At 51.1% G+C, this 14,439-nt stretch overlaps 1 protein-coding gene across 4 annotated transcripts in view; it reads left to right on the top strand.

Moving 5' to 3' along the window:
- Positions 1 to 14,439, top strand: part of AGAP1 (ArfGAP with GTPase domain, ankyrin repeat and PH domain 1) — a 543,380-nt gene that overhangs the window by 124,450 nt on the left and 404,491 nt on the right. The gene's annotated exons all lie outside the window — the stretch shown is intronic.

Genomic DNA, 14,439 nt, shown 5'->3' with positions numbered 1-14,439 from the left:
GACTTTGCAAAGGGATGCAGGTGTCCAGCCCTCTGGGTCAGTGCTGGCGGTGGAAGAGGCCTTGTCCAGAACCAAGCCTTCCCCTTCCAGAGTCTGGAGTGCCCACCCCTAGATGGCCCGTCCTCTGGGACCCTCCACGCCAGCTTTCCCAGGACCCCACTGGCTTGGAGGTGAGTCAGCCTGACTGAATCCTTGTATCACCACTTGTTAGGGGTTGAATTGTGTCCCCTTCAGAATCCATGTGTTGAAGTCGCAACCCCCCAGTGCCTCAGAATATGGTCTTATTTGGAAATGAGGCCATTGCAGATGTAATTGGTTACGATGAGGTCATAGCGGGATAGGGTGGGTCCTAATCCAATATGCCTAGTGTCCTTATAGAAAACGGGGAATTGGGAGATAAATGTGTATCATACCCTGGGAAGATGAAGGCAGAGATCCACAAGCCAAGGAGCACCAGAGATGGCCAGCAAACCCCCAGAAACAGGGGAGAGGCCTGGGCCAGGTTCTCCCCCACGGCCTCAGAAGAAACCTTCCCTGCAGATACTTTGTTGGACTTCTAGCCCCCAGGACTGTGCGACCATACGTTTCTGTTGCTCAAGGCACCCAGCCTTAATAGCTTCAACACAGCAGCCCTAGGAAGCTAAAATACCACCAACTCACTGTGTGATTCAGCACGTGGTGTGGGGCATTTGCTCTTGATCTTGGTTCCTTTATCTGTAAAATGAAGATAAGACCTGCCTTGTAGGGTCATAAGCTTCCCAGCATCTCATGGGATCTCAAACTATAATGATCTTTGGGAGGAACGTGGCGATGGACGCTCCAGGCCAGAGAGCAGCGTGTTTCAGCCCTTTCCAGAAGGAGGAGGAAGTGCCGTGGATGGGCAGCCAGGATGCTGATCTGTGTGTCACAGACCAGCTCCGTGGCCTGGGTACCGACCCCCCCGCCTCACTGGGCTACAGCGTCCTTGGCTGTAAAATAGGAAGTTAGACCTGATGATGATGTTTGGCCCCAAGATGCTATGACCGTGAAAGGTGAGCGTGGCACTGTCACGGCGGCAGCTCTGGGAGTGGGAACCCCTGGAGGCGCCATGTCTTAGTCTTACCCCTGGCACTGCATGTGAGGTGTCCCATAACATTTGACTCAGAGTGAGGAAAGCTGAAGTGTGCGCTCCACGACAACATGTGAATGGTCAGATTAAAGATAGACATCAAAATGATGTGGGGAAATGTTATTAAGTTAAAACCTGTTACAAAATAGTAGGTTGAATACTATCTCAGTTTTGTAAAACAAAAAAATATATTTCTTTTGATTTAAAAAAATCTATATAATACGCCCAGATAAATGACCAGAAAGAAAAACACCGTGGTGTTAATGGCAGCTGTCTGTGAGTGGGGAGATTGCAAGTCATCGGCTTTGCTTTCCAGGATTGGGGGAGATTAAGGCTGTGATCATGTGTGTCCTGGAGAGAGAGATCGCTCTGGCTTCCCTGTCGCGCACGGGCTGGGAAAGCAGGGACTGGAAGAGGGGAGTCCGGTGGGGAAGCTGGTAGAATCCAGGAGAGGGGTGGTGTGGACCTGCGACAGGGACTTCCACCTTCGGCCGTACTGACATTGTGGGATGGTCAGCAGCGTCCCTGGGCTCCCCACCCATTAGAGGCCAGTGGCCCCCCTTTCCAGCTGTGACAACCAGGACCGTCTCCAGACAGTCCTAAGCAGATGCCGCTTGTGGAGCAAACCGCCCCGCTGAGAACCGCTGGCCCAGAGATGGCGGTGGGGACGGAGGGAAGGGGGAGATTCGGGAGACATCCCAGAGGAGCCTGTACCGGACTTGATGCTTGATTGGATTTGGCAGAGGCCAGGCCGAGGGTGGGCGTGGGGCCTGGGGGCTTGGGTGGATCACGGTGGCTCTGAGTTTGGGGGAGGGACCGGGATGAGTTCCCTGGTGGCCACGCCGTTGGTGCGTGCGAAGCTTCTGTGGGACAGTTGAGTGGGCTTGTAGGAAAGGCTGTAGGGCCAACAGCCCTCAAGCTCTGATCTGAGCAGGGGGCATCCCTCTGAAGGTCATCCAGAGATGCAGGGCAGGCCACGGGGGCGGATGAACTCATCCAGGGTGACTGTGTGGCCTGGGAGAGAAGCCTGGGGAATCCCAGGGTTTCCAGGGTGGGCAGAAGAGGAGGAGGCTGAGAGGGGAGTTTATTTCTCCAGCCGGAGCTGTTGCTCAGCAGCTGCCGGGGCGTGAGGTGGAAGCTCAGGGCAGATGCAGAAACGTCAGGGATGACCTCGGGGGGCGGGGCTTGCCCGGCATCCTCTCCATACTGCCCCGGCCTTTACTGGTGGGCTGTTTATTGGTGGGGCCGTCTGCTGTGTTTCTGGGCGCACAGGAGGTGCATGTTGTTTGCGGAAGGATCACGGGGAGCTGTGGCTTGCTGCACCTTCGTCTGTCAAACCAACAGCAGCACGTTTCACCCCGTGTGCCTGTGCCATCGAGTTCTGCTTCTCAGAGCTGTGAAAAAACACGTTAAGGGCCAGTGAAACTGTTCTGGAACTTCCTTTTAGAATTATTTTTGAGGTCTTAAGGGACCCAGCAGTTGATCATGTCGTCAGGAATAGAATAGTTTCCCTTCGGGGACATTGGCATCTTTCTCGTTGTGATTTGTCCGTCGCAGGGTTCAGAGATCCACAGTTGCTCAAAAAGACTTCTGGTTTTCCTTGACGTGAGCATCTCCACTGGGGTTTTGGTGTCCCCTTGGGAGGTGGTCGTCGGCGCCCAGGGCAGCCCGATTCACAGGCACTTAACCCCTTCCCTCCTGAGGGGCGCTCAGCATCATTCCCTGCAGAGATCATCCCCCGACCCGGAGGTGGTTGGGTGCGGAGAGCCTTGTCGGTCAGGGACTGCGTTCCCAGATGAACAGAGACGGTGCTCTGAGAGCCTCAGATGCTGAAACATTTCCTGCCTCTGTTGAAGATTCAAGCTGGCTTCCCTGGTGGCGCAGTGGTTGAGAATCTGCCTGCCAATGCAGGGGACACGGGTTCGAGCCCTGGTCTGGGAAGAGCCCACATGCCGTGGAGCAACTGGGCCCGTGAGCCACAACTACTGAGCCTGTGCGTTTGGAGCCTGTGCTCCGCAACGGGAGAGGCCGCGATAGTGAGAGGCCCGCGCACCGCGATGAAGAGTGGCCCCTACTTGCTGCAACTAGAGAAAGCCCTCGCACAGAAACGAAGACCCAACACAGCCATAAAATAAAATAAATACAAAAAAAAAAAAAAAAAAGATTCAAGCTGGCCCATCTCCCAAGATTCTGGCTGGTTTACCATGCAGTTAAAAACAATCCCTAGTGGCCATTTTGGCCCCAGTCCAGGAGGGAAGGTGCTGTCCCTCCCCTCAAGAGATCAAGGGTCAAGAGAGGCCAGCCTGACACAGGGCAGAAACATTATCTTCCAGAAAAGGAATGAACTGTGCATTACCTCCCAAATCACGTGTTCCCATCTCAGAACTCAGAAGCAAAGAAATCCTACAACTCCAAAGAACCATTTCCCCCGCTGGTAGACGGACAGGCTCAGCTTAATGAGAGACCAGTGCAGAGTTGCATTTCCTGGTTGTTTCCTGGCACTTCTGGTCCGTAAACCGCTAAGGTCTGTAATTAAACTGCCTGATTGGGAATGCATGCGGCAGAAGCCATGAATGGGACAGGCCAGCATCTTTAACTCATTTGTATGTTCTCTCACCTGCCACCATCTTTACTCCCCTGTCATCTTTTAAGAATGTCTTGGGGGCAAATTCTAAAGAACAGTGGCGGGCAAACCCTTTGAACGGCACCTTGGGAAGCCTGCCTGACAAGGCAGGGAGGCACGTTTGTTCTTTTCCCTAGAAGGAGAACTGTCAGATGTTTGGTGGACTGGAAAAGATGGGAGAGAAGAGTCCTGATCTGGTGAGCTGGATTGAGGTGGGTTAGGAATAGGCTCTACTTCTGAGTGTGTTCTTGCCCAAGAACGATGTCTCCACCTCGGCCTTTTTGTAATGACCAGCCTGACTCCTGAGCTGACAGTGGGCACCCCCCCCCAGAAAAAAACCAGGTTATGATTGAAGGGTATTTCCCATAAATCACGCAAATCGTGTCCTTGCTCACCAGCCAGTTACACATGTGCAGACCTACACAATACCAGAAACAATGTATAATGGGGGTTTTGAACTTTAAAAAAATACTCTTTAATCTTACAGTTCAGGCAAATACAACTCTACAGAAATATGTGAATGTCCCCAGAATGTGGAATTCTTTTTTTTAAAATACGTCTTGGTTGTGTTTTAGGGAAACTTGTAATTAGAAAAGAAATGCCTTTTGTGTTGTGTGCACGTCGAAAGCCTGCCTGTGCATTCCAAGGCTGCGTTTCAAGCAGCACTTTGGTAAATGTCAAGGAGTTGGAGCCGTGGAGCTGGTCGCACCCTGTTCCTCTGGGCGCCGTGGGCTCCTTTCTTGCCCACGTGGCTGCCGGCTGGTCCTGCTCAAAAGCTGCTACTCTGTCTCCGTCCAGAGCGTTGCTTCTCTCCCCCGACTTTCAGTGACATCGTCCTCTAAATGTAAAGAATACGCAAGCGATGTTACTGCTATGTGATGTTACTGCACTGTAGGAGATGATCATTAAAGAACAATTGCCCCAGTCTGATTTCACCAACCCGACAGATGCCCTGTGTTCATTTTCCCATGTCCTCCTCCAGCCTTGTTCTTCTGTGTGCAGAGATGACCTTAGGATAACGCTGCGTGGAAATGGTCACCAGCTCTTCTACAGTGCTGCTCGGCCTTTACCGTTAACCTTTCAGCAGTGGCACAAGATTCTCTCAAACCTGCCTTCATCTGTCTGTCTGTGTATCTGTTTGTCTTGATCCCTTTTCGGTGAGCATTAGGTTGTTCGCTATTGAATAGCCATTTCTTCCGTCATCTCCTTGCACCTTGAGTCTCTGCTCAGCCTGAAGTCCCCACGTGGGTTCCTGGGGCTGAGGTGACTCATGGTCCTGTGGTTTTCCGATAATTCCCAGGGGGTCGTCCCAAAGTGTCCCCATCCTCAGTTTGTGTGCCCCTCACCCGCTCAGCTCAGCCTGCCTCCTACCAGGGGTTCATCTCCTAAGTCCCACTGGCTCGTTGCATGTACAATGGGATGGATGCTCAAGTGTGCATTTCTTTCATCACTGAGGTCTGGGGCGTTTAGTGGGGAGCATTTCTGAAGAAACGTGAGGCTGGAGCCTTCTGCACACTCCCCCACCCCTCCAACCTTCCTGGGCCCTCGGGCTATGGCCGCAGGCATTGATGGCCTGGGTCAGAGGTGGCAAGGGGCCTTCTGCACTTCTCTGCAGGGATGGTCCCCGCAGGCCCTCTCCCCACTCCCTCCCTGTGTCCTAACAGCTGTCGGCAGAGACGTCCACAGGGCCCAGATGTCCAAAAACAGACCCACCCGCGAAGGCGGTACGCTGGGAGGTGAAGCGGGCCTCCGGCCACAGGCTCCTTTGGGCTCAGGAAGTCACGTGGCGGCCGAAGGCTCTGTTAACGAGGAAGTGCAGACTAATTCTTGCTTTTAGATGGAGAAAAAGTGACTTGGGATCAGTTTTCGCAGCAGATTGCCTCAGGAGGATTGGGAAAGACACAGAGTTGGACTGGACCACAGGTACAACCATCTGCCTCCTGCCGCCGCCCTGCTGGGGAGGGGGAGGCCGGTGAATACATGCTTTCTTGGAAAGGCTTTCCCCTTTCATGACCTTTAACGTTTCTTTTAATTGTGTTTGTCAGGGGGGAGTGATCGTAGTGAACGGGGGAATGGAAGGAACTGGAAACGCTCTCTGTGTGACACAGGTGGATGTCTCCTTGTTCAGCGTTGCCCAGTAAGACCCACAGCATCTCCGCTGGGGAGCCCTTAGCAATTTACCTTATCCATCTGCGGGGCCCTGGAGATCAGGTTATCTTGCGTATTGGTCTGAGCACAATTCTATTTCCTTTTCTTTGGATAGGAAGCCAGCAATTGACAAGTTCACTGTTGAAACATAACTCGGAAATAGACTCTGTCAAGAACGACTTGTTCCCCCCGCCCAATCATGCTGTCTCTTTATGGGGTCCCCAGTATCTGAGCCAGCACGTGCATTTGGGTCTTCCACATCCTGTGATCTTCCTCGGAGAGAAACGGATGATCTAATCAAAGGAAGCAGGTGACAGAGCCCCGTGGTGTGTGTTGCCCTTGTCTGGTGCCCCCGTGGTGGAGGAGGCCTGGGACCAGCAGGAGGGGGGACTCCCCGAGCCACAAAGCGGGGTGCGGAATTGCAGGGCAGCCTTCCCATTCTGGAAACGGGCAGCTTTCTGACCATGGGAAGTCAGCCTTGCAGACGTCTTGGGATTCTCTGCGCTGTTTCCGCTGCAGGTGGTCGAGAAGCCCTGGATGGACCCCTTGGAAGCAGGATGGGAGGCTGGGAGAAGAAAGTCTGGAAGAGCAGTCCGATTTCTTCCCCATTAGATAATCTGGAGGAGGAGCAGGAGGGGGAGCAGAGCCCGGTGGCAGCACCTCTTCTCTCTGTCCTGTTGCTGTCACATGGCGTGTTCACTGGGGTGTGTGTGCGCGCGCGTGTGTGTGTGTGTGTGTGTGTGTGTGTGTGTGTGTGTGTGTCCCCGTCCCTGGGGACTTACTGGGAGCGTTCTTGTTGATGTTTCTCTCTTGTACTAGCTGGTGCTCACACAGGCGTTTCCAGGGAGTCGACTCCGTGAAACCACAGGGGAGGCCCCCCTTTTTTTTATTTTGGCTGCGTTGGGTCTTCGTTGCTGTGCACAGACTTTATCCAGTTGTGGCGAGCGGGGGCTACTCTTCGTTGCGGTGCGCGGGCTTCTCATTTTGGTGGCTTGTCTTATTGCAGAGCACAGGCTCTAGGCGCGTGGGCTTCAGTAGTTGTGGCATGTGGGCTCAGTAGTTGTGGCTCGCGGGCTCTAGAGCGCAGGCTCAGTAGTTGTGGCGCATGGGCTTAGTTGCTCCGCAGCATGTGGGATCTTCCCGGACCAGGGATCGAACCCGTGTCCCCTGCATTGGCAGGCGGATTCTTAACCACTGCGCCACCAGGGAAGTCCGAGGCCCCATTTATCTGAGAGTAGCTCGTCCTCATTCTCTGCCCTGGGATAAACAGTTCACTTGCAGACTCTTAATCCCCTGGGCGGGAGATCCACGATAGCCTCTCCACGTGGAGGGAATCATTCAAACGTCCACATCGAATTAGCACGAGGCAAAGCGGAGTCAGGCACTCAGACCAGGAGGCAGTCTCTGAGAAGTTGGCTAAACGGGCTCTGGGATTTGAGACGTGACCGAAATACAGCACAGTGGACTGTGGCTGGAGTCCCGTCCCCGGTGCGCCGTGAGCTCTTGCTGGAGAGCCCGGCGCTCGATGTGCTGACTTACACACACAAATCGTTCTGGTAGCGGCCCGCCGGCTGGAGTCCTGTCCCCTGGTGCGCCGTGAGCTCTTCCTGGAGAGCCCGGCGCTCGATGTGCTGACTTACACACACAAATCGTTCTGGTAGCGGCCCGCCGGCTGGAGTCCTGTCCCCGGTGCGCCGTGAGCTCTTGCTGGAGAGCCCGGCGCTCGATGTGCTGGAGAGCCCGGCGCTCGATGTGCTGACTTACACACACAGATCGTTCTGGTAGCGGCCCGCCGGCTGGAGTCCTGTCCCCGGTGCGCCGTGAGCTCTTGCTGGAGAGCCCGGCGCTCGATGTGCTGACTTACGCAGATCGTTCTGGTAGCACATCAGCTTTGCTCTCTTGTAAGAATGGCTTTTGTAGAACACGTTTAAGTGTAAGGGAGGCAACACCATCCAGATAGGGGCTCCTGATCTTAGACCTGCGCACTGCCCTAGGACAAGAAAGTAGCATTAAAGCAGAAAAATAATTAACTGTGCCCTAAAGGAAAGGTGGGCTGGAGTTGCTCACGGAGACAGATGTAGCCAGCATGATGGAGCAAGGGGAGCAAGGCCGTCCTCGTTCTGGAAAGTCGACGCGGGGGTCTGTGTCCTGACAGTGAAGAGTGCCCAGTGACACGGAGGGTGGCTTTCTGTTTGCTTTTTAAGATGCTAGTCAAATGTTTGGTCACAACTGCATGCAGATGAGTTTATCATCTTGACAGTTGATCCCGGGTCTACCCTTAGCGTATTTCAGTGATTTGCTGAGCAGGAGGGAGAAAAATGTTTACCTGAGGGCACCTGAGTAACCTGAATATTTCAGATCAGACAGAGGCCTGTGAACTTTATCGAGGTTTTCAGTTGAGGAGTCACTTGTAGTGGCCTACGAAAGGAATCCTGATGTTAACGTGGTAGAATTTGGGGGAGGGAAAGATTGGGAGTTTGGGATTAGCAGGTGTAAACTATTATATATAGGATAGATTTATACAAGGTCCTACTGTATAGCACAGGGAACTATATTCAATATCCTGTGATAAACCATAATGGAAAAGAATATTAAAAAGGAATGTGTATATATGTATAACTGAATCACTTTACTGTACAGCAGAAATTAACACAACATTGTAAATCAGCTATGCTTCAATAACGTTTTTAAAAAAATGGTAGAATTTGAGGTCTGGGATGAACTTCCATGCAAGTTTTAGTCTCATCATCACTTTATGGTCCAGGCTTACGGCTGACCAGTTCAGGGGGGCCCAGGTGGGACCTGGGGGTTCCCCCTCCGTGTCTGCATCATGGACCACACAGCCACCGCGTCCGCATCCGTCTGGATTAGAGCAGATGGTTGCCATTCAGAAAAATGAAATCCTTCAGTTAATGCAGCCTCCCCATCCCCACCCCCAAACACAGTCATACAAGAAGGTCAAGAGTACTGGGGTGACTGAGATTAGCACAGGGCCTTCTTCTCTTGAACCTCACCCCCCTTTATTCTTAGAAAGCCCTGCACGGTTGTGGGCCAGTGTTGAGAAGCTTTGGCCGCGGGCGTGTCCATCCGGTGGGCACAGTGCCACTTCCATCTCTTCTGTCTTCCCACAACTGCCTGCTTGCCCCCAGCCTCCTGCCCCTCTGCCTCCTGTGCCCCCCAGGGCAGTGAGTTTTGGTTTCTTTTTTTGACCTTTAGCCCCTCGGTTAAGGGTGGGTCGTGAAATTGTGACGACGTACTGGCCCTGCACCTGGGCCTGTGATGGGCCACGGACGGGCCAGCGCCGTCCCACTTCATATGGAGAACTGTGTAATGAGAACCCATGAGGAGTCTGCAGGCGACAATGTCAAACTTGTCTCAGTTAAAGTGCCTGAAGTCAGAGGTTCCAGAAGGTCGGCAGCAAGGGTACTTCGCCTGAGTGGTTCTCTCCCTGGAGAGAGGGTTTTCCATGTCCATGGTGAATCCAGCCACAGCCTGAAAAACGGTTCCTCCTCTTCAGGGTGATGCCATCTTCTAGTTGCTGTTGCCATAAAGTTAAAGCCATACGAAGACAGGAGCGGAGGCCACCGCAGAACCGCAGCTGTGGGGCTCGGTTCCCAGGATGTGAGAAGCAGGGCACCCCTCCCGCACCCCGCGCTAGAGCCATAGTGGGGAAGGATGGGTCGGTCCAGGCAGCTCCCCGCAGGGCACCCTCCGCCCCTCCTACTGTTTCTCTATCTCTTAAATCAGGAGCAGGAGTTTTGGAATCAGGCTGAACTGGGTTCAGACTTCTGCGCCTTCCCTTCCTGCACACTGCTTGCTGTGTGACTGAGTGATTCCCCTCCAAGTCTCTAGTCCTTTATGTAGAAAAAGGAGAGGGATAATGGTCTCCACCTCCGGAAGTTGATGGGGGCAGTGATCAGATCTAAAAGGCGCATGCTCAGGTGCCCATGGTGCTTGGAGCCACTTGCACGTGAACTTTGATCGGGATTATCGCTGGTCCAACTGTGGTCACCCTGCTGGTGCTGTCAGTACAGTGGCTCCTCCGATTGGATCTTGGAGGACTCAGAACGCTGTGACTTCGTGAGGGTCCCAAAGGAGGGCGGTTCGACATTTCCAGAAAGCTTATTTAAAAACCCTTGACATGCACTGGAATTTAGTTGTGTTGCTGTTTAGGGATGGGCAGGGGGCTCCCTGGAGGAAGCGGGCCCCAGGAGGGAGGTGGGTGTGGTCACTGGGCAGAGAGCTCCAGGACTCAGAGGACTTTGTGGGGCGGAGGGGAAGGGCAGTTTCCTCTAAAAGAGGGAGTGAGGCTACAGGAGATGTTTATTTTCCTATTACAGAATAGGTCCTAGAGACATTTTGGGTGCAGTTCTGCCTCTACTTCCAGGAGATTTTTAATTTTTCCATTATTCCATCATTGACTTTGTCATGCTTTAAAAGCCTTTCACACTTGTCATATGTCTTTTAAAAATGTGTTACTTTAATGATCCTTCAATGCCGTACCATTCTTCCAGAATTCAGGGGAAATAAGAAAGGGTGGGGAAATAGAACATTTGGCGTTTTACTAAATCAGTCGTTTTAAGACATTTGCTAAAGTGTTTATCTAACATGGTCTGTTACGTCAGAAATGTCAGAAAGGACACCAGCCCTCTGTGTCCTGGAGCAGCGCTTTGCACACTTGAATAGAGATGCTTAAGAAGCAGTCTTCTTGAGACAGATTCCTGGGCTCCACCCCCAGAGATTCTGATTTAGAAGGTCTGGGGTGAGGCCTGAGAGTCTGCATTTCTAACACTTGTGCCACGTTCTCTGTTGACGCTGCTGGTCCGGGGACCGCATGCCAAGCAAGGAGCACTGGACTTTAAAGGGCGCGATGGAATATACAGTGTATCAGGTGTCACTAATTTAAGGATCTGGGCTGTGCCTAGGTGTCCTGAGGTTGATGGAGATGAAATCAGTTAGAAGCACTTCAGCTCTTCATTTAGATCAGGAGCTGGCTTCTCTTATCATTTACGCTGGAGTGCCTTTTACATCAAAGTAGTGGCTTTTTAATCTCTAGCTCGAGTTAATATATGGAGTTGCCGAGGCAGTAGAATTCAGTAAATCAAACTCGATGACCATGTTGGTGGACAATCAGAAAAATGTGTTTTTGATTGGAGAGTGAGCTTTGGATGGAAAAGATGAAAGTAAGCATTGATCAGACCTAGGAGGAGTGAAGAGGGTGTGAGGGAGCCCCTTGCTGCGCTGGGAGCTGGGTGGGTTTGTGGGTTTATTCATTCACTCCCCTCCCGGCATCTCCTTATCACCCCTCCCCCACTCCCTCCATCCGTTATGTGTTAGTTGTTCTCCATGGCAGTTCTAGGCACTGGGGACACAGCAGAGAAGAAAGGCCATAAAACTGGACGCTTGTGCTACGGCTTGCATAACTTCTGAGGTCTGGGGGATTCTTGTAAATGAGATTACCCTCCCCCTACCACCCTGCTGTTCTGAAGAATACCTGGCAAACAGGGCACAGAAAATTCAACGTGATAAAAAGTACCCGTTTTCAGAGTAGAAAACAAAAATGTGGTTTCTGCAAATTACAGACCTGTGAGTTTAGCTTCAACTGCGGCTAAAAGTCTAGAAAGACTTATCAAGGAATGTTCTGTGGGAAGAGCTAGGCTGCTCAGAAGAACCCCAGCCTCTGACTGTTGGCAGCCTCAAGACCAGCCAATATAGAGACAAGATGGGCTGCCACTCTGTGGGCAGTGCCAACCGGGAGGGAGATCTGGTACCATCGAGAAAACTATGCTCTGATGTCTGCATAGCAGTATTCTTGAAAATCTTTTTTGATGTACTCTGATCTCCATTTTGACACGTTACGGAAAACATACTTGCGCTGAATGTTCCAGACAAGTGGCTGTTCCTCATGTTTAAAGAGCCCATGCAAATGAGCATGAAAATTCCTGTAGGTAAATGAACGAAACCCAGTTAATCTGAGATGCCATTGTTTGAGCAAACAAGCGAAGATTAAAACCAGTGGTAACAGTGACACAGAGGTATCCATTCCTGTGGCCGTTTTGTGGGGATGGGCTGGACGGTGGCCCAAAGAAGCCTGTCTGTTGGTGGGTAGGGGACGGGCAGCACTGAGGCCCCCAAATAATGACGGGGCAGTCGAAATAATTTGCCCTTTCTAGAAAGCAGTTTGGAAATGTGAATGGATAAATGGTTTGTACACTTTGACCCAGGAATTATGCTTCTAGGAATCTAAGCTAAGGAAATTACGAGATTTTCACAACAATTGATGGAGTAATTTGTATTTCTACCCTGTCGTGTTCCAAAAAGGATATAAAGTAGCCTACTTTATAGTAGGATGGAAGGGGTAAGGCAAGTACCATTGATGAAAATGTCTTCTCTTGATGCAAATTAGCCTTACATTACACAAAGTGTCTTCTAGTAGGAAATGCTTAGGGTTTGGGGCACCTTTTTGGTTTTTGAACTCAGTTTTGTAATGGTTATTTAACTGAGGGAGAAATACAGGATGACGCCAGCTGTAGATCATACCAGAGGGGTCGGCTTGCCTTCATTTGAAGACACACGTGGACTGGGCAGGAGACTAGCTGACAGCCTTTCCGAAGACGTAGGGAAGGATGCTGCAAGTGTGTCCCTCTGGAGAAGGCAGCCCGACCCCGGGTGGCTGGGCCTGGCTTCCAGGTTTATCAGGGGACCCCACCGAGGCCACCTGGTCACGCTCCAGCCTCTGTCCATCACCCACCGAGGTTCTGCCCACCCACCTGCTGGGTTCCTACGTCTTGAGACTCTTCTCCTACCCTCTCCCTGTGGGTTCACTCACCCTTGAGGAACTGCCCTAAGCAAATTCCCTGGTCACATGTCTGTGGGGTGACGACACTGATTACACCTTAAGGGGACAGCTGGAGGAGGGCTATGCATGTGAACATAGGAGATTTCAAAACTTTATTGCACAGACATCGCTGAAACCTTGGGGAAGAGGGCTCAGCGCTGGAGGTAAACAAAAGTGTAAAAGATAGCAATACCTGTTCTTCCAGTGATCAGCAAGGGTGGGAAGGCAGCACAGCACCGGGAAGGAAAAGGGCCTGGCTTTGTAGTCAGCTGACCTCGCCAGGAATCCTTTAACCGTCCTCTCTCCTTAGCTGTGTGGCCTGGGGCAAGTCCTTTACCTCCCAAAGCCTGTTTCCTCTTCTTGAAGGGAGGAAATGGTACCCAGCCATTGTGCAGGGGCCCCCTCTTGCTTTGCTACATACAGCATAGTGGCGTAGGTTCACTGCTCTCTTCTGCCTGATTTGTGCCAACTTTGTTTATTATTGGATGGATTAAGTAGTAAAGGGGAAACAGTCAGGATTTAAAGGTGGTCGGCTTGAGGAGAGAGATGTAAAGATAGATTTTAAAGTCATTGTCTTGCTCAGAGCATAAACAAAATTGTTGAAAGCCAGCCCCAGTCCAAGTTTAACCATTAAAAATAGCCTTTCTTATTAAAAGCAATACATGTCAAGTTTAGAAAATACAGATAAAGAACCAGAAGAAACATCTTACCGGTACTGAGAGGAGATTATAATCAGTGTTCTCCAGCTGCTTTTTTCAGTCTGGCCTGTGATGAGGTGATAAAAGGCAGCGGAGGGATTTTATTCATAACTGTGTATTTCATGTAACCTGGGCTCTTTTTTTCCTGGCCTCTTTGTAGCCGGTGGAATGGTTGTCAGGAACCTCCATTCATTCTTCTTTGCCCAGTAATGTGTTCATTGCGGTGGTATTTCCTGAACAGCTGGGGCTGCTTAACTATGTAACAACAATAGCAAGATGAAGGAAACAGACTTTCCAATGGAATATTTTGATATATGACAGATCGAAAAAGGGCACAGTATTCTGCATCACGGATACTGCTGATTGCAGGATGACCAGAGAAAATCTAATGGGCCCAGCCTCACTGTCCGAAGGTAGAGACCAGGGTAAAGAGTGGTCCACCCCGTCCAAGGTCATCCACAGACGTCCGTGTACGGGTTTAGTGGCGATGAAGTGATCCCAGGACAGTGACACATTTCAAGTGACAGGAACTAGATATTGGCAGTCAGTAGTCCCCCTTGGCCAGTCCTAAAGTTGACGTGCTCCAGTCCTAACCCGCAGGACTTTTTAAAGACTGTCTCTTCTCGTCCCACGTGACAGCGCTTGACGATAATTTCATCTGAAAAGGCTTCATCATGGGTCTCTGCTTTATTTTCACGAAGGCAAATAGTCTCAAGAAAATGAGAATAAAAATATCCAACGTATTCTATCAGATTCTCTGAGTTGCTTCTCATGGCTCTATCTGGGCCAAATTTAAACATTATAAGGAGTAAGCAGTGCGGGTTTTCAGTCTTCAGGTTGTGTCTTTGTCACTATGATTTGCATTCATATAGGAAACCCAGCAAACTTGGAAAGAAAATGACTTTCTGATTGAATCATATTCAAACAAGCTCTTTCATGAATAAAAAATATTAATTACTGTACCCAGAGTGATCCCCAGGTTGTTTTTGTTTGTTTGTTTTTTGAGTTGTGTGATAACAGAAAC

Source organism: Eschrichtius robustus, chromosome 5, assembly GCF_028021215.1.
Source record: "Eschrichtius robustus isolate mEscRob2 chromosome 5, mEscRob2.pri, whole genome shotgun sequence".
Classification (NCBI taxonomy): Eukaryota; Metazoa; Chordata; class Mammalia; order Artiodactyla; family Eschrichtiidae; genus Eschrichtius; species Eschrichtius robustus.
Note: the sequence above shows the minus strand (reverse complement) of the source record. Positions and strands in the feature narration are given on the sequence as shown.